The 23,063-nt window shown below is 46.2% G+C and overlaps 1 protein-coding gene across 3 annotated transcripts in view; it reads right to left on the bottom strand.

Moving 5' to 3' along the window:
- The window catches only part of NUTF2 (nuclear transport factor 2), a 309,632-nt gene that overhangs the window by 99,314 nt on the left and 187,255 nt on the right, over positions 1-23,063 (bottom strand). The gene's annotated exons all lie outside the window — the stretch shown is intronic.

Below are 23,063 nucleotides of genomic sequence, written 5' to 3'. Positions count from 1 at the left end.
GATGGAGCCCGGATAAACCAGTCATCCAAGAAAGGATGGACCTTGACACCCTGCCTTTGGAGAAAACTACATCACCTTGGTGAAAGTGCAGGGAGCTGTCTTGAGCCCAAAGGGAAGAGCTGCTCACTGGAAATGCTGTTGCAGAACTTGGAAACACAGAAACCTGTGATGCTCTGGAAAAATTGGAATATGGAGGAAAGACTCTGAGAGATCCAAGGATGCTAGAAACTCCCCAGGAGAAACAGCAGCAATGTCTATGCATAAGGTTTCCATTCAGAAATGAGGAATCTGCAGGAAGCAGTTGTCCAACTTGAGATCCAGAACGAGCTTCCAGTCCTTCTGAGCCGTATTTTTGAACAATTCGTGTTCTGGAACGGGTTCTAGTGCTTGGATATCCAAGATACGCTATAAAGTAGTGCGGACCTCCGACTCCTTTTCCGGCCAACCTGCCAGCGCGTCTAGAAACAAATCCAGAGGCAGGCAAAATAAATCTATTTTGTGACCCTCCCTAATGATGTCCAGCACCCATTTATCCAAGGACATGCAAGTCCACACCTGGTAAAACTGAGCAAGGCGGCCCTCTGTAGGGCTGTTTAGGAGCAGTAGCTGCCCAGGATCCGGATGTCTAAGGACATCTGGAATTGGAAGTGTCACGGGGACTTTATCCCTGGGAATTTCTCTGGGAGGAAGATCTGAGGATCCCTGACAAAAACCGCAGGAGGGACGAAAATTAATACCATCCCCTCCCAAAGTCCGGTGAGACTTGTTCACAGGGAGAGACTTAGGGCAGCAATTAGCAACATTCGCCATGAAGCCATCCAGGCCTTTCCCAAAAAGAAGCTGACCCATAAAATGAAGTTTGCTTAAAGTGGCCTTAAATGCAGCATCCCCAGCCCAACGATGGGGATGCTTAGAGGCTGGCAAGCAGACACCGCAGTAGCGGTAAGGAATGAGATTATAAAGGGCATCTGCCACATAAACCACACCGTCTAGCACTAGCTGGGGACAGACATCCAGTTTGCCCATCAGTTGTGCTATACATGATCTTCGTTTCGGATGCTGAAAAAAAATCCAGGCTTGTAATTTGGAAGGATTTTTAATTATTTGCACCATTTCTAGCTCAGAGAACCCAGTTGTCTTGGGTAAAAAAAGGTCAAACATTAGTAAAACCTTCAGTCTCGCCATCCCACAAGAGATATTCCAGCACAAAAACTGTACACTAGCTACTTCCTTTGAACTACAGTATAAAAACCAATTTTGATTTGGAGTGAGTGGTATTGTAGAGTTTCAAGCTTTTTGAAGATAAATTTAAAGCCCTGCTGTCTTGATTGAGATGCTTTCCTGATAAGAGTTCTTTTTAAGAAAAGGGGTACAGCTTTAAGAAATCTGGTGCCTTCAGCATATTGAATTAACTTTTAAGTGGTAATGAATTGAACCTGAAGAATTTTAAGGTCAAAATTAAACCCCCTTAACACTTCTCTCAGATTCTCCATGCTGCATAATACATTGCAAGCCCTTCTTTCACATTTTCATGAAGACTTGAAGCCATTAGGGTATGAATGTTAAACTGTCATTGTAAATAATAATAATAATAATAAACTTTATTTTTGTATACTGCCATACCAATGAGTTCTAGGCGGTTTACAACATAAAAAGCTGAACAATCAGCAATCATACAAATACACCACATATACATATCATAAATGCAAGACTCTTGATGCAGTTTCAAACACTCATCTGATTACAAAATTTTCATACTTTACCCTTCCCTTAAAGGTTATGAAATTTGTTTTGCCCTAAGGAAGATAGTCAATTTTATATCCATGTTCCAAAATAGTATAGAAATAGTCAAACAAAGAATAAACTATATGGTACTCTAGCAAATCATTCTGATAAATTTGGCCCACCACAAGATGTGTTATATAAATGACTTCAGAAATACAAGAAACAAGTCTTAATACTCAAAGCCATTTTGGAAGGGAGATTTGACCACATGGTGGTGCAGGCGCTATTTATCAAATCCTAGTCCAGACATTTTTTTGATGGTCATCTTCATGACAAAGGATGACTAAGACCATTCTGCTTGATTCAAGCACACAAAAAATCTTTACCACTTTTACTTAATTGCAGTTATGTCCATTTTCTCTCCCAGCATATACAAGGGGGTACTGAAAAGTTCTCAGCCCAATCAAGAAGGAATGTGGAGCCATGAAACTTTCATGTTATTCCACATATTCACCCCTATTGGCACATTATGCCTCAAGTTTCTGTAATTCTTTCAAAAATACTCTGATGTCTGGTCACTGAAATACTGCTCTGTTGCTGCAATCACCTTCAAATCACACAAAAATTGTCACCCTTTCAAACTCTTTTGAAACAGAAAATAGTCAGATTGTGCAAATCACTGAGTAGGGTAGATGGTCTATGCACTGAACCCCCAACTGCATCAAAACATCCATCTTTGGCTAGCCTTCTGAGCAGGTGCTTTGTCTTCCAAAAGAGAACTCTTTTCTACAGTTACCTTCTCCTTTCTTCTTCAATACCTCGTTTAATCGGCATAGCAAGTTACAAGTAGTATTCTGCATTAACTGTCTGGCCCCTTGGAAGAGATAGTCATTACAACACCTTCAGGATCCCAAAATACTGTGGCCATGACCTTTCCTGCTGACTTCTGGGTCTTGAATTTCCTTGGTCTTGGAGAACCTGAGTGCCACCACTGTATGGACTGTTTTGTCTCAGGATCACTTGGTGTAAGTAACCACGTTTTATCAACAGTAAATAGCTGTCCCAAAAAGTTGGCACCAGCTTGCTGAAATGCTGCAAAAACAACTTGGAAGTGTCCACTTAATGTCGTTTCTCATCAACATTCAAATATTTGGGCACCCACTTGGCTGATAGCTTCTGCATACCCAGCTGCTTGTGGCTTATACATCCAACACGTTCCCTGGATATCTGTAGAGCCTCAATTGTTTTAGTCGATATTCGCCAATCTGCCAAAATCAGGTCATAGACATGGCCTCTCAGATCTTGCAACATCGTCCGTCTCAATCTCCACCCTGAATGTTTGCACAAATACTTCTTCACTGTGGAGTATGATGGGCATTTGTCACTCAATGATTGCTTCATACATTCATGAATTTCCTTTGGAGTTTTCTTCTGAAGGAATAGGAACTTTATCAAGGCTCGGAGTTCCACACTAGAAAATTACACACTTTTCGTTCACATGGTTCAATCAATGATCTAACGCAATGTCAAAATATAGCATTACAATTCTGCAAACTAGCACTTTGCAAAATAAAATAACACACTTCAGCTAGTGTGGCAAAATAATGCTGAGAATTTATAAAGTTGGTTAGGCTGAGAACTTTACATTACCCCGTCGTATATAACATTCTAGAGACAACTGCATACAATTATACTACTGAAAATTGAATAAATAAATACTACTGATGAGAAAAAAGGCAGTTAAGTATCTAAAATTCTGTACCTCCGTGGATTAATCTTTCTATGGTTTACTTGTTATATAATTTACTCCTGGCCCCTACCTTCACAATTCAAAGTTCCCAGTAAAGGCAGTCCCCGGATTAAGAACGAGTTCCATTTTTTTTAAACCATTCTTAAGTTGAATTTGTATGCAACTCGGATCCTGTACAGTACATAGTCTATAAAAACATTAAAGAGAAAGTCCTCAAAATAAAGTACTGAAGTTTAAATAGAAAAGATAGGAGATTTACACTTACTTTTGTTCTTCATCTGTCCCAATGTTCCCTCTCCACCACATCCAACATTTCTCCCACTCATCTCTCTCTTCCCCATACATCTGTACTTCAAGCCTCTCCCACCATCATGTCCAATATTTCTCTCTCACTCCCTATGCCCAACAATTCTTCATTGTCCCATGTTCACCATCTCTTTTCCTCTCACTCATGCCCAACAATTCTCCCTTTCTATTCCCTCCCCACCTCAGCATCTTTCCCTCACGCTCTCCTTTCTTCCATCCTTTGTCCGAAATTTGTGCTCCCTCCCTTCCTTCTGTGTCCCAACACGACCCTGCTTCTCCTTTCCGAGTCCCAACACAACCCTCTTCATCCCAAATTCGTGCCTCCCTCCTGCAGGTGTCTACCTTTTTTAGCCAGCTCTCTTTTCCCAGCCGCACTTCTCTTCGCAAAGCCACAATAATCTTCTTTCTGGTAGGCGGGTACAGAAGTCTTGACAAGTGGGGGTACTGAAGCCTTGACAAGTTTGTATAGAAAGAGTTAAATTTTCTTCAGCTCCACCTCTTGATCAGGGATGCACTCCAGCTACTCCTCAATTTGTACCAAAGCACTAAGAGAAGAAATAAACAGGAGGAATATGGGGATTCTCGCCAACATAGCCAATTCTGTTATTTAAATACTGTTGAGAATCAAATCAACTTCAATATAAAATAGTGAACAAGCATGATACAAAATATGTGAGACCAAAAAAATCCAAGCTGGAACTAACAAGCCACTTACTTCAGCACAACCAGCACTAACGCTTATACAAATCCCACAGGTACTCCTATGATAGTATCATTGAGAAGTTACAACGCTCTTCAAATACTTCTGATAGCTAGTATCCAAATTCTGGATACATTAAACCTGTCGTCAGACAGAAAGCAGGCTAAATGGAAATCTGACATGGTGGGTCATCAAGATTCCTGTACCCTTCTACCAGAAAGTACAGTTACTTACATTACATTAGTGATTTCTATTCCACCTTTACCTTGCAGTTCAAGGCGGATTACATAAGAATTGTTATGATATTAAGAAGTACATATTGTTAAGATATTAAGAAGTTCTTTAGGAATAGTTTGAACATTTTCTAATCTGCTAAGGAGTAGTTGGTAATTGCAGGTGTTATCTGGGACAGCAGGCAGATATTTTCACATGTGGGTGTTGTCATCCACGGAGTCCAGTACAGACAGTGGTAAAAGTGGATTACCTTCTGTTTTACTAAGGTGCACTAAGCATTTTTAACGTGCGCTAAACGCTAACGGGTCCATAGACGAACATGCACGCGTTAATGTTTAGCATGCGCTAAAACGTTTGGTGCACCTTTGAAAAAGGAGCACTGTTTTTAGAAACTTCATGACTGTCCGCAACACGCATGCGCAAGTGCCTTCCCGCCCAACATTGGCTTTTAGCACCTCAGTTCCATAAGCAAGCTAAGAAGCCAACCAGGGGAGGTGAGACGGATGTGAGAATATCTGCCTGTTGTCCACGGATAACACCTGTTACGGTAAGTAACTGTGCTTTATCCTAGGACAAGCAGGCAGCATATTCTTCCATGTGGGACTCCGTAGCTTACTGAAATGGGATGGAGGGAGTTGGCTATTAAGAAAATTAATTCTGTAATACCGCTTGGCTGAAACAACAATCTCAAGTTATGATGAAATATTGCGTACAGTAAACCCCTGCTTAATCGCAATTCAGAGTTCGCGTCCCTAGTCATTCGCGGTTTTTTCTTGACAATTTATTTAGAATATATTACATTACATTACTGACTTCTATTCCGCCTGTACCTTACAGTTCTAAGCGGATTACATCAAAAAGTTAACTGGACATTTCCAGGAAGATTACAATTAAAAGCGTTGGTGACTAATTCAATTTTGAGGAGAGGTTACAAAGTGGGACAATAAGGGTAACGCCAGAGGGAGCTGGATGCTGAGTGGATGCTGGTTACATTGTTGAGTGGAAGTGGAATATTACAGGTAGGGAGAAGGGAGGAAAGCATGGGGGAAGAGGGGGGTTAGGTCATCTGGATGAATTTTTTGAATAGTAGGATTTTGATTTCTTTTCGGAAAGCTTTGAGGTCTGTTGTTGCTGTCAGCAGGTTGGTGATGGAGGGGTCCAATTTTGCTGCATGTGTTGCTAGTAGGTTGTCATACATCTTTTTGCGCTTAGTTCCTTTGAAAGGGGGGTAGGAGAAGGGGGACTGGGTTCTCCTTTGTCTGGATGAGAGGTTCCTGTTTAAGCGGTTGTTTAGGTGGGTGGGAGCCGTTCTATTTAATGTTTTGAATAATAGGCAGTATAGTTTGAATTGGATGTGGGCTTGTATAGGAAGCCAGTGTGAATCTAGGTAGGCGTTGGTGATGTGGTCAAATTTTCCAAGAGAATAGATCAGTCTGAGGGCTGTGTTCTGCACGGTCTGTAATTGTTTTATTAAGTAGGTGGGGCAGGGAAGGTAGAGGATATTGCAGTAGTCCATAAGACTTAGGACTAGGGATTGGATTATGAGTCTGTATTGTTCTTTGTCGAAGAATTTTCTAATTTTGCGCATGGTAAAGAATGCTCTTTGAGTGGTTTTGTTGATTTGCACCTGTACAGTAATTCTTATTTCTTACTGTCATTACAGAAACTTCCTGACACTATACTCCTGATCGCTGCCTCGTTCTTCTTTATGTACTGTACGGTCGTTGTTTCTTCATGGTAGCAAGGAAGGTTTTACATGTCTGAATTGCAGCATTGATGCCATTTGTATTAACTTTGAGAGTCCGAACCATACTGTATAGGGATCCCATGCTTCAATCATCCCTTGAGAGCTAAATTTACATATACAAAATGTTTGGAAGCACAGTGGCCAATCATGATGATTGAAAAGGTTTGGTGGGATGTTTGAAAGTAGTCAGTCAGAGTATAGCTATCTCAGTGTTTCACGGACTAGTGAAAGCCCTAAGATGCCACCAATACACCCTGCACCTTCAAAGGCCTATGGCAATGACCCAAAGCACCACAGAAGCACAATGATAACCAAGTGTGACACTAATGATGGACGTGATGTTGCAAGAGGGTGAGGTACAAGAGGTGTTGAAAGTTGTGACTATAAAACCTTTAGTAAAAGATAAACTTGGAAATAATGTGATAAGTAATTTCCGTTCTGCAGCTTCACTGCCCTTTTTGGGAAAGGTTCTGCACAGACTTGTGTATTTGCAGCTGGATAAGTGAAATATTAGACTTGACTGCAAGCATGATTATGTTATTTTAAAGCGACACAGGACAGCACTTCATCACACAAGCACTTTATTTATTTATGTGTTCAAATATGTTTTATTGAGCTCAGCAAAAACATCAAACAGGAAACAAACCAAGTACAAACAAGCTCAGCATTTTAATAACAAAACCCATCTCCCACAGATCACGTCCCCCCCAATAAACCCCCCCACCCCAACACAACCCTTCCCAAAATATCGCCCCCCCAGGGTCCTCCTTCCAAGTTCATTACACCCATAGAAAAACAGAAAAGGATTAGGCAAACCCAGGTGCAACAAAATGAAACAGAATACAGGGATTCAACAGTTCAACAAGCGGCTTCGAGCCAGCGGGGTCATAGTTGTCCAAAATGGTTCCTAAGTGCGTTGAAAGGTACGGTCTAGGAGAGAAGAAAGGTCCAGCACATCCCTCCGTTCCCAAATCAAGAGAGTAATCATCTGACATCGCCAAAGAGAGTAATCTGGAGCAGCATCCTCAAGCCATTGTAGCAAAATACATTTCAGGGCCACTAGGACAGTCCATTTAAGGAAAGCAGCAGCTCCCCGTTCACGAGGGAAATACTGAGGAACAGTTCCAAACAATAACAAAGGGGAGCGGCGAAGGGTAATTTTCCAAATGCGCTTCTCAAAGACAAAAACAGCATTCCAAAAAGCTTGAACATTAGGGCAAGTCCAAAATATGTGTCCCAAGCCCGCTTCTGGAGCTTGGCATCAGAGACAGGCAGCAGTTTCTTGAAGGCGGGATAAATAAGCCCTCTTTGGAGAGATATACAAACGGAAAACCAACTTATAGTGTTGTTCCCAAAAGGTGGTATATTTTTGAAAGGCAGGCAACCTACGGACAGCCTGCAAAAGCACATCATCCGGCAATTCCACAGCAAGGTCACAAGCCCAAGCATCCCGTAATTTGGAATGGTCAAATAAGGGGGACTCATCCTTCAAATGGCGATGATGGAATTTAAGGGGGACTGGAAGTTGGGAACCAATAGTGAAAGCCGTGGACAGCAGCTCGTGGCAAAAGACTTGCAAAGAGCTAGAGGGTAAAGAAGAAATGTAATGGTGAATTTGCATATAAGCAAAATAATCAGTGGGGGGGGAGACCAAATTCCTCTTGCAACTGTGCAAAAGGCTTAATTTTGCCATCATCATCAACCAAGTGAAATACATAGTGAATTCCCCGGTCCATCTATCCCAGGTAAGAAGGAGCTATTAAAGCGGATAGGCAGAAAGGGAGTTACAGATGCAGAAAGAGCATGGTATTTACAGACCCAGCGCCAAACCTTCCGCAAGGGAAGGTGGAGCACCTTCACAGAGAGAGATTCAGGCACAAGAGAAGGAAGAGAGTGAAAATATGCACTAAAGTGAGTAGAGCAAAAACAGAAGAGTTCCAAGGAAGAGTTAGTGAACGCTGATGTACCCCTAAAAAGATCATTAATGTGGCGCATGCCACAACCAACAGTCAAATAACGAAGGTTCAATAAACTCAATCCACCCCTGTACCACGGAGCTGCAGCCCTTTTATAAGGCAACGAGGCCGCTTCCCAGTCCAAAGAAATCTCTGAACCAAGCATTCCAGTCGTCTCTCATCCCGAGAGGTCAAATAAAGAGGAAGGACCTGAAAAACATATAGCCAACAGGGGACAATAAGTATGTTATAAAGATTCACCCGACCTAAGAGCGAAAAGGGAAGAGTTCCCCATAACTGTAGTTTATTCTGAAGGGCCTGGAACAACGGTTCCACGTTCAAGCGATACAGACTAGACAAGTCTTGAGGAATGACCCCCAAATATTTCAAAGTAGAATCAGCCCAACGAAGAGGAAAGACACCCCTCCACTTGGCACGTAACTCAGGTGGAAAAGGTAAGGCCAAGGACTTATCCAGATTAAGAGACAGACCAGAATAAAAGCCAAATTCAGAAATTAGGTCCAATGCCGTCGGTATAGAATCTTCAGGCCTAGTGAAAATCAAAAACATATCATCCGCAAATGCCAAAATCTTTAACTCAATCCCATCAACATGAAGGCCCCGCACTGCCGCGAATCCCCGAAGAGTACACAGCAAAGATTCCAAAGAAAGAAGAAACAGCAAGGGGGAAAGGGGGCAGCCCTGCCGGGTTCCGCAAAGGATGGAGAAAGAATCCGTGCGGGTCCCGTTGACTAGAAGTGAAGCCCTCGGGTTAGAGTAAAGAGAACGTATAGCATCAAGGTAGAAACCGCCCAACCCAACATGTTCTAGGGTACGAAACAAGAAAGACCAATGGACACTATCAAAGGCCTTAGAAGCTTCTAGACCGACAAACAGAGCTGGAATCTGGCGAGTGCATAGAGAACCTTGCGGACATTACAAACTGATTGACGTCCCCGGACAAACCCGACTTGATCCTCATGAATAAGCGCAGGGAGATGCGGAGCAAGACGATCAGCCAACATATGGGCAAAAAGCTTTAGATCCACGTTGATCAAGGAGATGGGACAATAGGATTCTGGGGAGTCTGCCTCCTTACCAGGCTTCAACAATAAAGACATAAGGGCCTCGTTAGCATAACGCGGAAAAGAGCCTTGAGCAATAGCAGCATTAAAGTAAGCCAACAAAGGACCACAAAGATTAGAAGAAAGAAGTCGATAAAAGTCTCCCGAAAAGCCATCTGGACCTGGGGCCCTATCAGAGTGGAGAGCTTTGATTGCAGATTCCAATTCAGCCGCCTGAAATGGGCTATTAAGAGAAGACACTATTTCCTCTGGCAGGCGAGGAAGTCCAGAAGACTGAAGATAATCTGTCAATAATTCCGGAGAGACATCATCGGGAGCATCATATAACCGGCTAAAAAAGTCAAAAAGAACCCGGAGATATCAGATGTATTGGTCACCACCCCACCACTCTGGGTCCGAAGAGATAAGATCGGTTTCCTACTAGTCTCAACTTTAACCATGTGGGCCATGAGGCGCCCAGGCTTGTTGCCAAAACATTGAAAATGGTGTTTATGAAAAGCCATCCATCGTTGGGAACGAGAATGAAGTAGCGAATTTAAAGCCTCTTGGGTAGACAAATAGCATTCTCGAGCCTCCCTCGATGGATTCAATTGAAATGACCGCTTAGCCACTCGTAAAGCCCGTTCCAAATTAATGATTCCTCCATGAATACGCTTGTTGCGAGCACTCAGAAAAGAAATAATATGTCCCCGAATCACTGTCTTACCTGCCTCCCAAAACAAAATAGGATCATCCATGTGTGGAGCATTATTAGCAGAGTAATCCTCCCATTGGGCCTGCAAAAAGGTTTGAAACTCCTTGTCATGAGCAATATAGAATGGGAACCGCTAAAATGGGGTCTGAATATACGTGGCATCCAGAGAAATATCCACCCAAATCGGAGTATGGTCCGAAATATTCAGGGGGCCGATCTTGGCCGACTGGACTGAAGGGAACAACGTCGAAGACAGAAAAATATGGTCTTTCCGGGACCAGGTACCATGGGCCCGAGAAAGATGCGTATAATCCCGAACCTCAGGATGGAGAAGTCGCCAAGGGTCTACCACAGAAAGAGTATCACAAAAATCAGAGAGAAGGCGACCCTTAGCCCCCAAAGAGGCAAGAGAGGTTCCAGACTTATCTAAGTCAGAGTGCAATATCAAATTAAAGTCCCCCAAGATAAGAAGTGGATCACCAGAAAAACAGGAGCAAAGCTGAAGCAACCTTTGCAAAAAAGCCAATTCCCCCGAGTTAGGGCCGTAGACCACAAGTAAAAGCACCCAAGGTGAGGCGCAAAAGCAAAGATCTACCATCAAGAGCCTTATCAAAAACCTGCACTCCAAGCGGCGAAGATTTGTGAACTAATACAGCAATGCCGCCATGGCGGCCTTGAGAGGAAGCAAAATAAACCTCATCCACCCAGGAGCGGGCCAATTTAAGATGTTCCACGTCAGTCAGACGAGTTTCCTGTAAACAAGCAATATCCGAGTGATAACTCTGCAAAGCAGCTGATATTTTGGACCGCTTTATCGGTGACGTAATGCCCCCAACATTCCAAGAGGTAAGTCTAAAAGGGGTACTCAGGTCAGAAAAGTAAGATAGGAGCAACTCAGAAAAGACAGAAGAAAAATATGGAGACTACCCCAGGGGCCCAGCCATCCCCCAGAGCAGTAATGCCAAACCAGCAGGAAAACCTGAAAGAGAAAACAAGAGTAATGCAAATACAGAAAAAACAAAGTATACATAATGAAGGAGGACCCCCCACCCCCACAAACCCAACCCACCCCCACCCACCCACCCCAAGCCCCCCAAAAAACCCAACCACAAACGCACACCCCAGCCTGCAGACTTGGAGTGCAGAGTAAGTCACGCAAGGATGTGAATAGGGCCCCCAGTCCCCCCCACCCCGCCCAACCCAAAGAGCTTAGCAAACCAAAACCCCCCCACACTAATTTAGCCACCCACCAGCCACCCCTCGCCCTCCCCCACCCAACCTCCCAACACAAAGGTGGAGACCAAGGCTCAACGGCTCTAAGATGCCTCCATGGAGTTCCAACAAAAAGACCCCAGCCAGAATTGGACACGAGAACACTCACTCTCCTTCCCTACAATGTCCCACACACAAAAGGGCCAACCAGGCTATCCTAAGACCGACAGCACCAGCCTAAAATGAGACACAAAACCCCACTCACCCCAACAGACAGGGCTCCCCTCAAGAAAACCCTTCCCAGTCAAACAAACCCAAACAGGCAACCCCCTGCCACAATCAAACCCCCCAAATAAACCCCTAACAGAACTTCTGGAAACAAGCAGTGCAATGAGGGCTCATGGAGTCCACAGGTAACCCCAGTCCTCCAAGGGTCTGGCACTCCCAGCATGGCGGCAAGAGATGTCCATGACAACTGAAGCACACCACTGCCACCCGGCTCCACCCCAGACACCAGAGGAGAGAAAAAACTCCTGCAGGAGGGCCGAAGACCCACGTGCAGTCAGAATCCAGAAGAGGACCCCCCTCAGGGGCCAACATCAGTCCATAGCGAAAAAACAACTACAAGAGGGGAACAGCAACAATGATGCCCTGAACCTCACGGGGTCGATGAAGGGCCAGTCTCCCCCCGGAAGGGCATCCAAGTAGGCCTGTGCGCCCTCCGCTGAAGTGTAGCTCTTCCACCCGGTAACCATCCAAATCCTCAGAAGTGCAGGATAAGAAAGTTGGAAACGCTGTTTGCGCTCATACAAGGCAGAGTAAACCCTGGAAAACCGACACTGCCGCTCCTGTAAAGCAGGGGAATAGTCCTGGAACAAACGGACTGGAGTCCCCTCGTAGGTAAGTGTTGCGTTTCTTCCGATAGTGTCGCATAAGTTCAGCTTTATGCGATGAGTTGAGGACATTGAGAATAGTGACCCGAGCACGGGTATGATCCTCAGTCCGCCTGCCTAGGCAGTGAGCTCGCTCTAGCCGTAGGGGCCCCTTCCAAGCAGGGAGCGGCAACTCTGCCTGAAGCCAGAACTCCAAGGTGGTATCAGACTAGAATCCGGAACCACCTCCGGCAGACCGATCAGACGCAGATTATTGCATCTCGAACAGTTCTCCAAGTCCTCGAATTTGTCCTCCTGGCGCCGAAGCAGTGCTTTTAAAGAGGTCCGCTGCAGAGGCTGAGTGGGCTTACTCCACATGCGTGACGCGGGTCTCCAGCTTCCCGGTTCGTCGGGTGGTATCGGTTAGGAGGGATTCCAACGAGGTAAGCTGGGTGGAGAGCTGATCGAAACTGGCGTCCAAAGCCCTCACCACCGAGGCAGACAACGCCTCGATGTGTGTCGCCGATAAGGGGAGCGCGGAGCGTCTCTGCTGCCACCGCCATCTTTGATTCAGCCTGCGAGGCTCTCACCTCCCGATCTTTAGCAGCGTGGTTTCATTTTCCACTTATGGCAGGGCTACCAGACTGGAGGTGCCGATCCATGCAGCATACGATCCAGAAACACAGGTTCACATAGGAGATCCGAAGGTAGGCAAGGCGTGGAGGGACCCAGGGCCCCGGAGCTCGAGCAAGCACATCTTGCTCGGCTCAACACATCACGTGACTCTCACTTTATTTATTTATATGCTGGCCCTGAATGTAGACTGCTCAAAGAAAAATGTTGCGGCAGACAACCCAATCCCAGAGCCTCATCGCCTCCTGGCAGAGGGACCAAGACCCCGTGCCCCCTTATTTGTTGATATAATACATGGCAACCTGGTTGTCCGAGCGAACCAGCACCACATGGTTGCGAAGCAGGTGACAAAAAGCTTTCAGAGCGAGGAAAACTGCCTGAAGCTCCAGCAGATTGATGTGACAAAGGCAATGGACCAGAGACCAGAGACCCTGAGTGAGAAGACCGTCCAGATGAGCTCCCCAAACAAAGGCAGACGAGTCTGTCGTGAGGACCTTCTGCGGGGAAGGAGCATGAAACAGAAAACCTCTGGAAAGATTGGAAGAGAGCATCTACCAGCGGAGAGACTGCTTCAATAAAGGAGTCACGACAATGAGTTGAGAGACAGGATCCCGGTCCTGGTTCCATTGGGAGGCCAGCATCCACTGAGGAATGCGGAGGTGAAGTCTGGTAAAAGGAGTCACGTGAACGGTGGAGGCCATGTTGCCGAGCAGGACCATCATGAGTCAAGCCGGGACCGAGGACAGAAGGGCTACCCGCTGACACAAGTGGACAATGGTTTCCTGATGAAGGTGAGGCAAGAAAGAGTGGAGGCGAACCGTGTCGAGGACCGCTCCGATGAACTCGAGAGACTGGGACGGACAGAGATGAGATTTGGGAAAGTTCACCTCGAATCCGAGACTCTGAAGGAGGCAAATGGTTAGATTCGACGCTCGCAGAACCTCCAAGCGAGAGGACGCTTTGATCAACCAATTGTCGAGGTAGGGAAACACTTGCAGTCCCAAAAGACGCAGGGCCGCCACTACCACTACCAGGCATTTCATGAAAACCCTAGGAGAGGCCGCTAGGCCGAAGGGAAGAACACGATACTGGAGGTGGAGATCCCCATCCGGAATCTCAGATACCGGCGCAAGGCCAGATGGATCGGAATGTGCATATACGCCTCCTTGAGGTCCACCGAGCACAGCCAATCCCTCTCCTCCATCAAGGGATACAAAGTGGGAAGGATGAGCATTCTGAACTTGTCCTTCACCAGAAACTTGTTCAGAGCCCTGAGGTCCAGGATCTGACGCAGATCTCCGGTCTTCTTGGGTACCAGGAAGAACCGGGAATAAAACCCCGTATTCCACTGAGCCGGAGGAACCTCCTCGACCGCCCAAAGGCGAAGGAGGGCCCAAGCTTCCCACAGAAGAGGCAGATGAGACATCGCAGAAGGAAACTCTCTTGGCGGAAGGTCCAGAGGTATGTGACTGAAGTGAAGGGAGTATCCTTCCCGGACAATGGAAAGGACCCAACTGTCGGTGGTAAGACTTTCCCACTGTGGATAGAAATGATGAAGACGACCCCTGATGGGAAGGGGGGAAGGCTCCAGAAGGAAAGGAGCTAGCAGGCTCGGCAGGAATTGTCAAAAAGACAGCCCAGGCTTCGCCGGAGACAGCGGCTGGGCCTTAACTTGACGTTACTGTTGCGGCTGAGACCGCTTCGAAGGCGGCCAAGAGAACGCAGAAGTAGATTTCTGCGGATACCTCCGAAGAGGAATTTTGTAATGCCGCGCCGGAGGAGTCTTCGCCTTAAGTCTCACCAGAGAGGCGAAGGACCGTTCGTGTTCCAAGAGGTGCTTGGTGGCCACCTCAATGGAATCGTCAAAGAGTTCATGACCTACACAAGGGAGATTGGCAAGACGATCCTGGAGGTTCGGATCCATATCAACGATCCTGAGCCAGGTGACACATGGCGATCGCAAAGGCCCTCGAGGACAACTCGAAAGCATCGTAGGCCGCTGAAACATATAGAGGCGGAGCTGGGAGAGAGTCTCCTCAAGAAGACAAAACTCCTGATGCCGCGAAGCCGGCACATCCGCCTGAAAGGAGTGGAGGGCTTCCACACAGAATCTGAGATAGGACGTGAAGATAAAATTACAGTTGAGGACACGGTTCGCCATCATTGAATTTTGATAAAGACGGCGATCATACTTGTCCATCGTACGTCCCTCCCGTCCCGGAGGGACAGCAGCGTACACCTTCGAGGGCTTGGTCTTTTTCAAGGAGGACTCAACCACCAAGGATTGGTGAGAAAGCTGAGAATTTTCAAACCCCTTGACCGGGATCGTCCGGTAACTGGATTCCAATTTGGAGGGAATGGCCGTAACTGTATAAGGTGTAGTGGAGTGCCCCAGGGCTCGGTTCTTGGGCCTATTTTGTTTAATATTTTTATAAACGATCTTGAGGAGGAAACAACTTGCAATATAATAAAGTTCGCCGATGATACAAAATTAAGTCGGTCGGTTGGCTCTCAAAGGGACTGCGAGGAGCTTCAGAAGGATCTGAGACAGCTGGAAACATGGGCGACAAAGTGGCAGATGAATTTTAACATAAATAAATGCAAGGTGATGCATCTAGGAAAAAAAATAAAGAACACGAGTATAGAATGTTTGGAGTAACATTAGCAAAATGCGAACAGGAAAGGGATTTGGGGGTACTGATTAGCAGAAACCTGAAGCCATCGGCGCAATGTGCGGCGGCGGCGAAGAGAGCAAACAGGATGTTGGGCATGATTAAGAACGGGATCACGAATAGATCGGAAGAAGTCATAATGCCACTTTATAGAGCAGTGGTCAGACCACACTTAGAATACTGTGTCCAACATTGGTCTCCTTACGTCAAGAAGGATATAACTATGTTGGAGAAGGTGCAAAGGCGAGCCACGAAACTAGTCAAAGGAATGAAAAATTTGAGCTATGAAGAACGTCTCAGGAAACTGGGACTGTTCACACTCGAGAGGAGAAGACTGAGAGGCGATTTGATAGAGACTTTTAAAATATTAAAAGGATTGGATGAAATAGACCAAGAAGCAGCATTACTAACATTTTCAGATGTGACACGGACAAGAGGTCACAGCCTGAAACTGGGTGGCAGCAGATTCAGGACGAATGCCAGGAAGTTCTGTTTCTCACAACGAGTGGTGGGCGCTTGGAATTCTCTTCCTGTTGATGTTGTGGCGGAGACTACTCTTCGGGGTTTCAAGCACAAGTTGGATATACACCTTCTTGCAAATCATATTGAGGGATACGGTAATTTCAGGCTTTCATAATAGAGAACCTAAATGGGCCACCGCGTGAGCGGAGCGCTGGACTTGATGGACCTCGGTCTGATCCGGTGAAGGCATTTCTTATGTTCTTATGTGTCTCCAGGTTCCGGAGAAATGTCTGCCGAAGAACCTAATGCAGAGGCAAATGGAGCGCCTCACGAGGCAGATGAGAAACACCCATTTCTGCCAGGTATTCCTGGGTATAACGGGACTCAGACCGGAGGTCCAGATTCAGGGCCTTACCCATGTCAGAAATGAAATGAGCAAAGGAGGAGGTTCTAGAAGAAGACGACTCATCCTCCGGAGGGGACCCCGATCGAGATCTGGGGGCAGCAGAGAAAGAGGGAAAAATTTCCCTCGAGTAGTATGCTGGAGCTTCGGAGTCTCGCGAATGGGAGATCGAGGAGGCTCAACTAAACCGCCTCGGAGGCGTTGAGGAACGACCCTGGAAAAGGTGTATTGGGGAGGATCCCGGAGTCCGAGGCACTAGCTTGCGCAGCCTTGGTGAAGATGGAGTAAAGGAAAACTCCCCTAGAGGCCTCGAAGTGGACCCCTGGGAGGCGCCCACCAGCTTCGTCGGGGAAAGCGAACCAGCTTCCAATTCCAAGTCAATAACAGTAGCCGAGGTCTTCGCAGTTTCTTGGAAGGGGCGTGCCTCAACAAAGTAGAGGACGAAAGACGGGCCCCCTTCCGGGACCCTCGGATAGTCACAGGCCCCGAATTGGGGGATGAAGAATCGTTCGAGGTGACTCTGCGAGTCTTGCGGGCACAGCCCCTAGACCCAAGAGGAGGACGCTCAGGCTGGTCAGACTGGGACTGAGTTGAGACCGAGGTCAGAGGCGTCGAGGTCGGGATCAGTTGGCTCACAACTGAGGAAAGCTGCGTAGTAAGTATAGCCTTAAGCATGTCCTCGAACATAGGCACCGAGACCAAGGGAGGTTGGGTTGGAGGTGAAGCAGTGCGCTCCTTCGGGGGCAACCTCAAGGAAGAGTATTCTCTACATGAGGAGGCACGCTTTGTATGAAGTCTTGACGAGGCCGACAAGGCAGCACCCACATGAGACTCTGAAGTAGGCTTCTTTATCGGCACACCTGAGGAATAAAGAGGAGCTTACCCGAGGCTGGAGTAGCAGGAGGAGCCGAGGTCGGAGCCCTCGAGGCCGAGGGGGACTTCAAGGCTGAGACACCCAACGACGGTGCTGAGGCCGAGCTCGAGGCCTATCCTGCTGGATCCATCAAGCCAAAGAGTTGGAGAATAATAGCCAATCTCCGACAAAGAACCCGTGGTTGCAAATGACTCAGCGCGGTGCTCCGCACCCAGGCATTCCACACACCAACGATGGGGGGTCGGAGATGGAGATCACCCGGTTGCACTTCCTACAGTTCTTAAACCCGGTACGAGGCCGGGAAATAAGAAAAGCGCAGCCAGGCGGCCAGAACAAGACCGGGAGACCGGTTCAAAGAAAACTAAACGAAAGAAAATAAAATAAAGACGCAAGCACAGCAACAAACTTGAAAAAAAAAACCCCAAATAAGCCACGGTGCAAGAGCGACAACGAGACCATGCGAAGCAAGGGAGCAGTGCTTCTGGCTCCGCGGAAAACATAGAACTGAGGCCATGCTGAGGAGACGCATGCCCTAGGTCGGCCGGGAGGGGCTCTCGCGCATGCATGGTACACTTGCAAGCTTGAAGATCTTCAAGCAAGTTTGCTTGCGAAAACGTCCGCTAGGGGGCTCCATAGATGATGTCACCCACATATAGAGAATATGCTGCCTGCTTGTCCTGGGATAATATACTTTATGGAAGGCAGGGAACAATAAAGTGCTCCAAAACTATCGTGGTCTGAACTGCATTAGCAATGACCTGGTGGTGGCACTGAACACTTTAATTTGTAAAGCAGTCATTTGGTCATGAAATGAATATTTAATATAAGAAAATTGTATTTTGAATGAAAGTGGCACTATTGTTAGTTGAAAGATTGAAATTAGAGTGCCTATAAGTATAAATAATGGTTCCCATAGGTGATTTGTTTAAGTATCTCCAGGATCATGGAATTTTAGATGATTACCAGTACGCTTTTGGAAACATCACAGCACTGAGACCCTACTGATGTTGTTGGTGGATGAAGTACGAAGTGGTCTTGACAATAGGAAAGAGTATCTGGCAATATTTCTTGATGTATCGGCAGCATTTGACAAGTTGAATCATGTTATTTTGCTTGATAGACTGAAAGACTGTGGAATTGGAGTAGTTTTAAAATGGTTCTCCCCCTTCTTGCGGAATAGGCAGCAAGAAGTTTTAGTGGATGGTGTATTGTCCCACCGGCAGAAAGTTACGATGCTCAGCCCTGTTAGCTATTTTGTTTAATCTCTATCTCATCCCCCTCTGTAGATTGCTGTGGTCCATGCAGGTCTCTTATCAGCGGCTGCAGAGGGTGATGACAGAGATTAATAGTTAGATGAATTGTAACAGATTGAAATCGAATGTTCAGAAAACAAAGGTTATATGTTTTGTTCGTTCATAGGGATATGCTCTTCCTGATAAAATCGACCTATTAGGCACTATTGTTGCAATATCCACAGAGATAAAATATTTAAGGGTTTTACTAAATTCTTGTCTGATGTTAAGGGCGCATGTATGCGCAGTGGTAAAAAAGGTATTTTTAAAATTGCATCTGTTGAACAGTTTGCACCCACATTTGTCTACCTCTATGTTTAGGACTGTCTTGCAGACTGTGGTATTATCATGCTTAACTACTGCAATTTGGTGTTTCTGGGTATACCTGCATCAGCACTGAGTACACTGCAGGTAGCCCAGAACGCGACTGTTCGAACTCTGTTTCGATTAAGAAAGAGTGATCATGTGACAGAATGCTATATATCTTTGTACTGGTTAAAATTAGAACATCAAATCCTTTATAAATTACTAATCATGGTGCAACTTTGTATATACAATAAGGCACCAAAACATTTGATGGATAGCATTCTGCCATATGAACCACAGCATATGTTGCGCTCGGTGACTCACGATGACCTACATCAGGCCTGCACAACTCAAAAATGATCCGGGGCGGAAATGAAGTCAGAAAATGTAGTGAGGGCCGCAAGTAGTGGACACGGCTTAAGGCACCCGGACGTTGCCATGATGACATCATACGCATGCATGACATCATCACGTTGACATCCGCGCATGCACAGAGGCTTTCCAGACAGGCCTTAAGACGCCAGAAAGGGGTGCCAGCAAGGAAGAGGGCAGGAGAGGTACTGGTGACAGCTGATTGCCTACAGCAGTGTTTCTCAACTACTGTATTTCAAGCTTACTCCCAACCACAGACCTCCCAAGCTCTGCTCTAAACCCACCAAGCTGTGCCCCAGATCCTGCTCCTTTACTAATTGTAATGCAATTTTTTCCTTTCGTTTTTCATATACACACAATTCACACAGCAGATATAAATTCTCAAACTGACACATTTCAATCACTAAATTGAAAATAAAATAATTTTTCCTACCTTTGTTGTCTGGTGATTTAATTAGTTTCTGGTTGGACTTCCTTCTGACTGTGCATCTAACATTTCTTTCACATTCCAGCCCCATCTCCTTTAGGTCCAAGTCTCTATCTCTTTTCCCTCTGCTTACCCTCCCCAGATCCAGTGTCAGTTCTCCTTTGTCCTTACCACCACCTTTGTTCCAGGTCGCCCTCCTCTGTTATGATCTTCCATCTCTCTGTTCTTCCTCAAGGTCTCTTCCACTCTGCCTGCACCTCCCATAGTCAAGCATCTGCCTCCTTACTCCTTTGGTCCTGTCTTTCTTCTGCTTACAACCCCTCACCCCTAGCATTTGTTCTCTTTTTCCTTTGGTCCTATCTTTCTTCTGCTTACAACCCCTCACCCCTAGCATTTGTCCTCTTTCTCCTTTGGTCCTGTCTTCTGCTTACAACCCCTCACCCCTAGCATTTGTCTTTCTCTGTTTCTCCTTCCTTCCTCCCTCCCTGGTCCAGAATCTTTCCACCTCTCTGCAGACTCTCTCTTTCTTCCCTCTATACACCCCCAAGTCCAACATCTGGCCCCCTCTCTTCTGACTCCCCTTTATTTCAGGTTTCTCCCTCTCTCTATCTTCCTTCTGCTAACATTTTGAATCCTCCCACCTTTGATTCAGGTATTTCTGTCTCTCTCACTCTCTTTGTTGTCCCCCTCCCCAGGGCCTGGCATCTTTCTCTCCTCAGTTCAGGGTGTTTCTCCTCTCTACCTCCTCTAGTCCAGCATCTGCCCTGCCTTTCCCTGTCTTCAAGTCTATTTCCTACCCTCCTCAAAGTCCTTTTCTGTCTCTCTCTTCCCATTCACCCCCCCTCCCAGTGTCCTGATCCAGCATCCCACTGGGGTACTCGCAACGGGCGGGGCCTTACTTCTGCTGCTTCCCGCACCCAGCGAGAGGTCGTCTTTCACAGTCCGCCGCTAATTACAGCAACCTGCAGAGCGAACCTAGCAGGCTGCCATTGGCCTCAGAACCACTTTCCCTCTGCCGCGGTCCTGCCCCTCCTCTGATGTCAGGGGCGGGACCGCAGCAGATGGAACTTGTGCGAAGACTGACAGCAGCCTGCTAGGTTCGCTCTGCAGGCTGCCGTAATTAGCTTGTTAGTCCTCGAAAGCCACCTTTTAAAGGCGAGACTAGGAAGGAAGAGCAGGAGCAGAAGAGTTGAGTGAGAGCCGGGCCGGGCCGAAGTGAGAGCCGTTTTGGGCCGCATGTTGTGCAGGGTTAACCTACATATTCCGACAGTGAAACAGCTGCAGCTAGCTGTGTCTAGAGCTAGCATATTTTCATATGTGGTCCTCGGGAGTGGAATAAGTTTTTGGGATAATTACGACAGCAAACAAGTTTGAGTAGTTTTAAGAAAATGTTGAAGAAATACCTCTTCTGTAAGATGAAATATGGGACTTTATTTATAGTTTTTTGATGCGAGGCGCTGGTAGCCTCTTTGTAATTTTAGGAAGCTTTACATTATCACTATTATGTTTTATTCATGTTCGATTTGTTGTATTGTATGTGATTCCGTTTGTATATGTACTCTATTGTGACCCGCCTTGGGAAAGGTGGGGTATAAATAAATAAATACAAATGTATATGTTATTCCGTGACTTCTGTTGTCCAGAATAAATAAGTACAGAAAAACTACTTCATCATGGTTAAAAAACTGTATGGTTCAAAAAAAGGGACCAAGTTTGGTAAAAAACAAGTTGAAGATCCCAAATCACTGCAGACCGACTGCAGTTTGTTGACATGAACATGGAAAATACTCATAAACCTAAGGCAAACTCTGACCGAAGTGAAGCGAAGAGCTGAGTGGGAGAGGGGTAGAAAACTTTTCCCAGAAAGAAGATATAAACTAGGATAAAAGCTGATAAGATAGAGAGTCTAGAACAATGAAAACCATCTCCACCACTTCTCACTGTGCTGCTGTATAGAAGGTTGTCTGGACGCAGCCAAGAGAGTCTGGTAGAAAGAGAAAACCAGTGTCTGCTAAATTCACCCCGGAAGGCACTAAGATGTAAAACAGACCTTCGATTCTTGAGATAAAGATCTTTGACCATAGCTGAAATAGAATTAAGAACCATGGCTGTCTGGCCCACTAGGGGCTACAAGAAGCATGGAGATCGATTTCTGCTGAAGCTGAATTAGCGAATTGATAATGAGAGGAAGTGGAGAAACTGCATAGAGGGACTGGTCCGTTCCATCTAGGATAGAGGCAGCCATTGCTAGATGATGAGAAGAATATTGTCTAGAACAGGAGTGCCCACACTTTTTTGGCTTGCGAGCTACTTTTAAAATGACCAAGTCAAAATGATCTGCCAACAATAAAATTTACAAAAAACACAAAGCACACTGTATGCAGAGAAAATGTTAATTATCATTTGTATTTGGGGATTTTTTTAGAGGTCAAGGCAGCTGACTTTAAAATATGCAATGTCACCTCAGTAACAACTATACAAAAATAGACAAATATACCTCCTCCTCTTTTACTAAATTGTGATAGCGGTTTTTAGCACAGGGAGCTGCGCTGAATGTCCTTCACAGCTTCTGACGTTAAAAACCACTATTGCGGTTTAGTAAAAGGGGGGGCCATTGTCCAAAATATAGACAGCAGATATAAATTCTCAAAACGGACACATTTTGATCACTAAATTAAAAATAAAATCATTTTTCCTACCTTTTTCTCTGGTGATTTCATGAGTCTCTGGTTGCACTTCCTTCTTCTGTAAATCCAATATTTCTTTCTTTCTGTCTTTCTGCCCCCCTCCCCTTTTCTTTCTGTCTCTCTTTCTCTCTCCCCTTGCCCCCTCTTTATTTCTGTCTGTCTTTCTTTCTCTCTCCTCTGCCCCCCTCTTTATTTCTGTCTTTCTTTCTCTTTTCCCCTGCCTGCCTGTCTTTCTTTCTCTCCCTGCCCCCCCCCCAAAGCCATTGTGCTGATTTTTTCACTTCCCAGATTCTTTCTCTCTTCCTGCCACCCCCCCCCCCGCCGAAGGCCTGCCTGCCCCCCCGAAGGCCTGTACCACCACCCCTAAAGGCCTGAACTACCCCCTGAAGGCCTGCACCCCACCCCTGAAGGCCTGTCCCCCCTCGAAGGCCTGCACCCCCACCCCTGAAGGCCTGCCTGTCCCCCCTGAAGGCCTGCACCCCACATCCCCCCTGAAGGACTGCGTGTTTCTCCCTGACCTCCCACACATCCCTTTACTTAATTCCAGCAGGGAGCAGCCTGCAGAGAGGATTGCCGGTACTTTAGTGATCCTTGTAGGTTGCCATTGGTCTCAGGAGCTGTCTTCCCTCTGCCCCGATTCTGCCTCTGACGTCAG

The sequence above is a fragment of the Geotrypetes seraphini genome, chromosome 4, assembly GCF_902459505.1.
Source record: "Geotrypetes seraphini chromosome 4, aGeoSer1.1, whole genome shotgun sequence".
Classification (NCBI taxonomy): Eukaryota; Metazoa; Chordata; class Amphibia; order Gymnophiona; family Dermophiidae; genus Geotrypetes; species Geotrypetes seraphini.
Note: the sequence above shows the minus strand (reverse complement) of the source record. Positions and strands in the feature narration are given on the sequence as shown.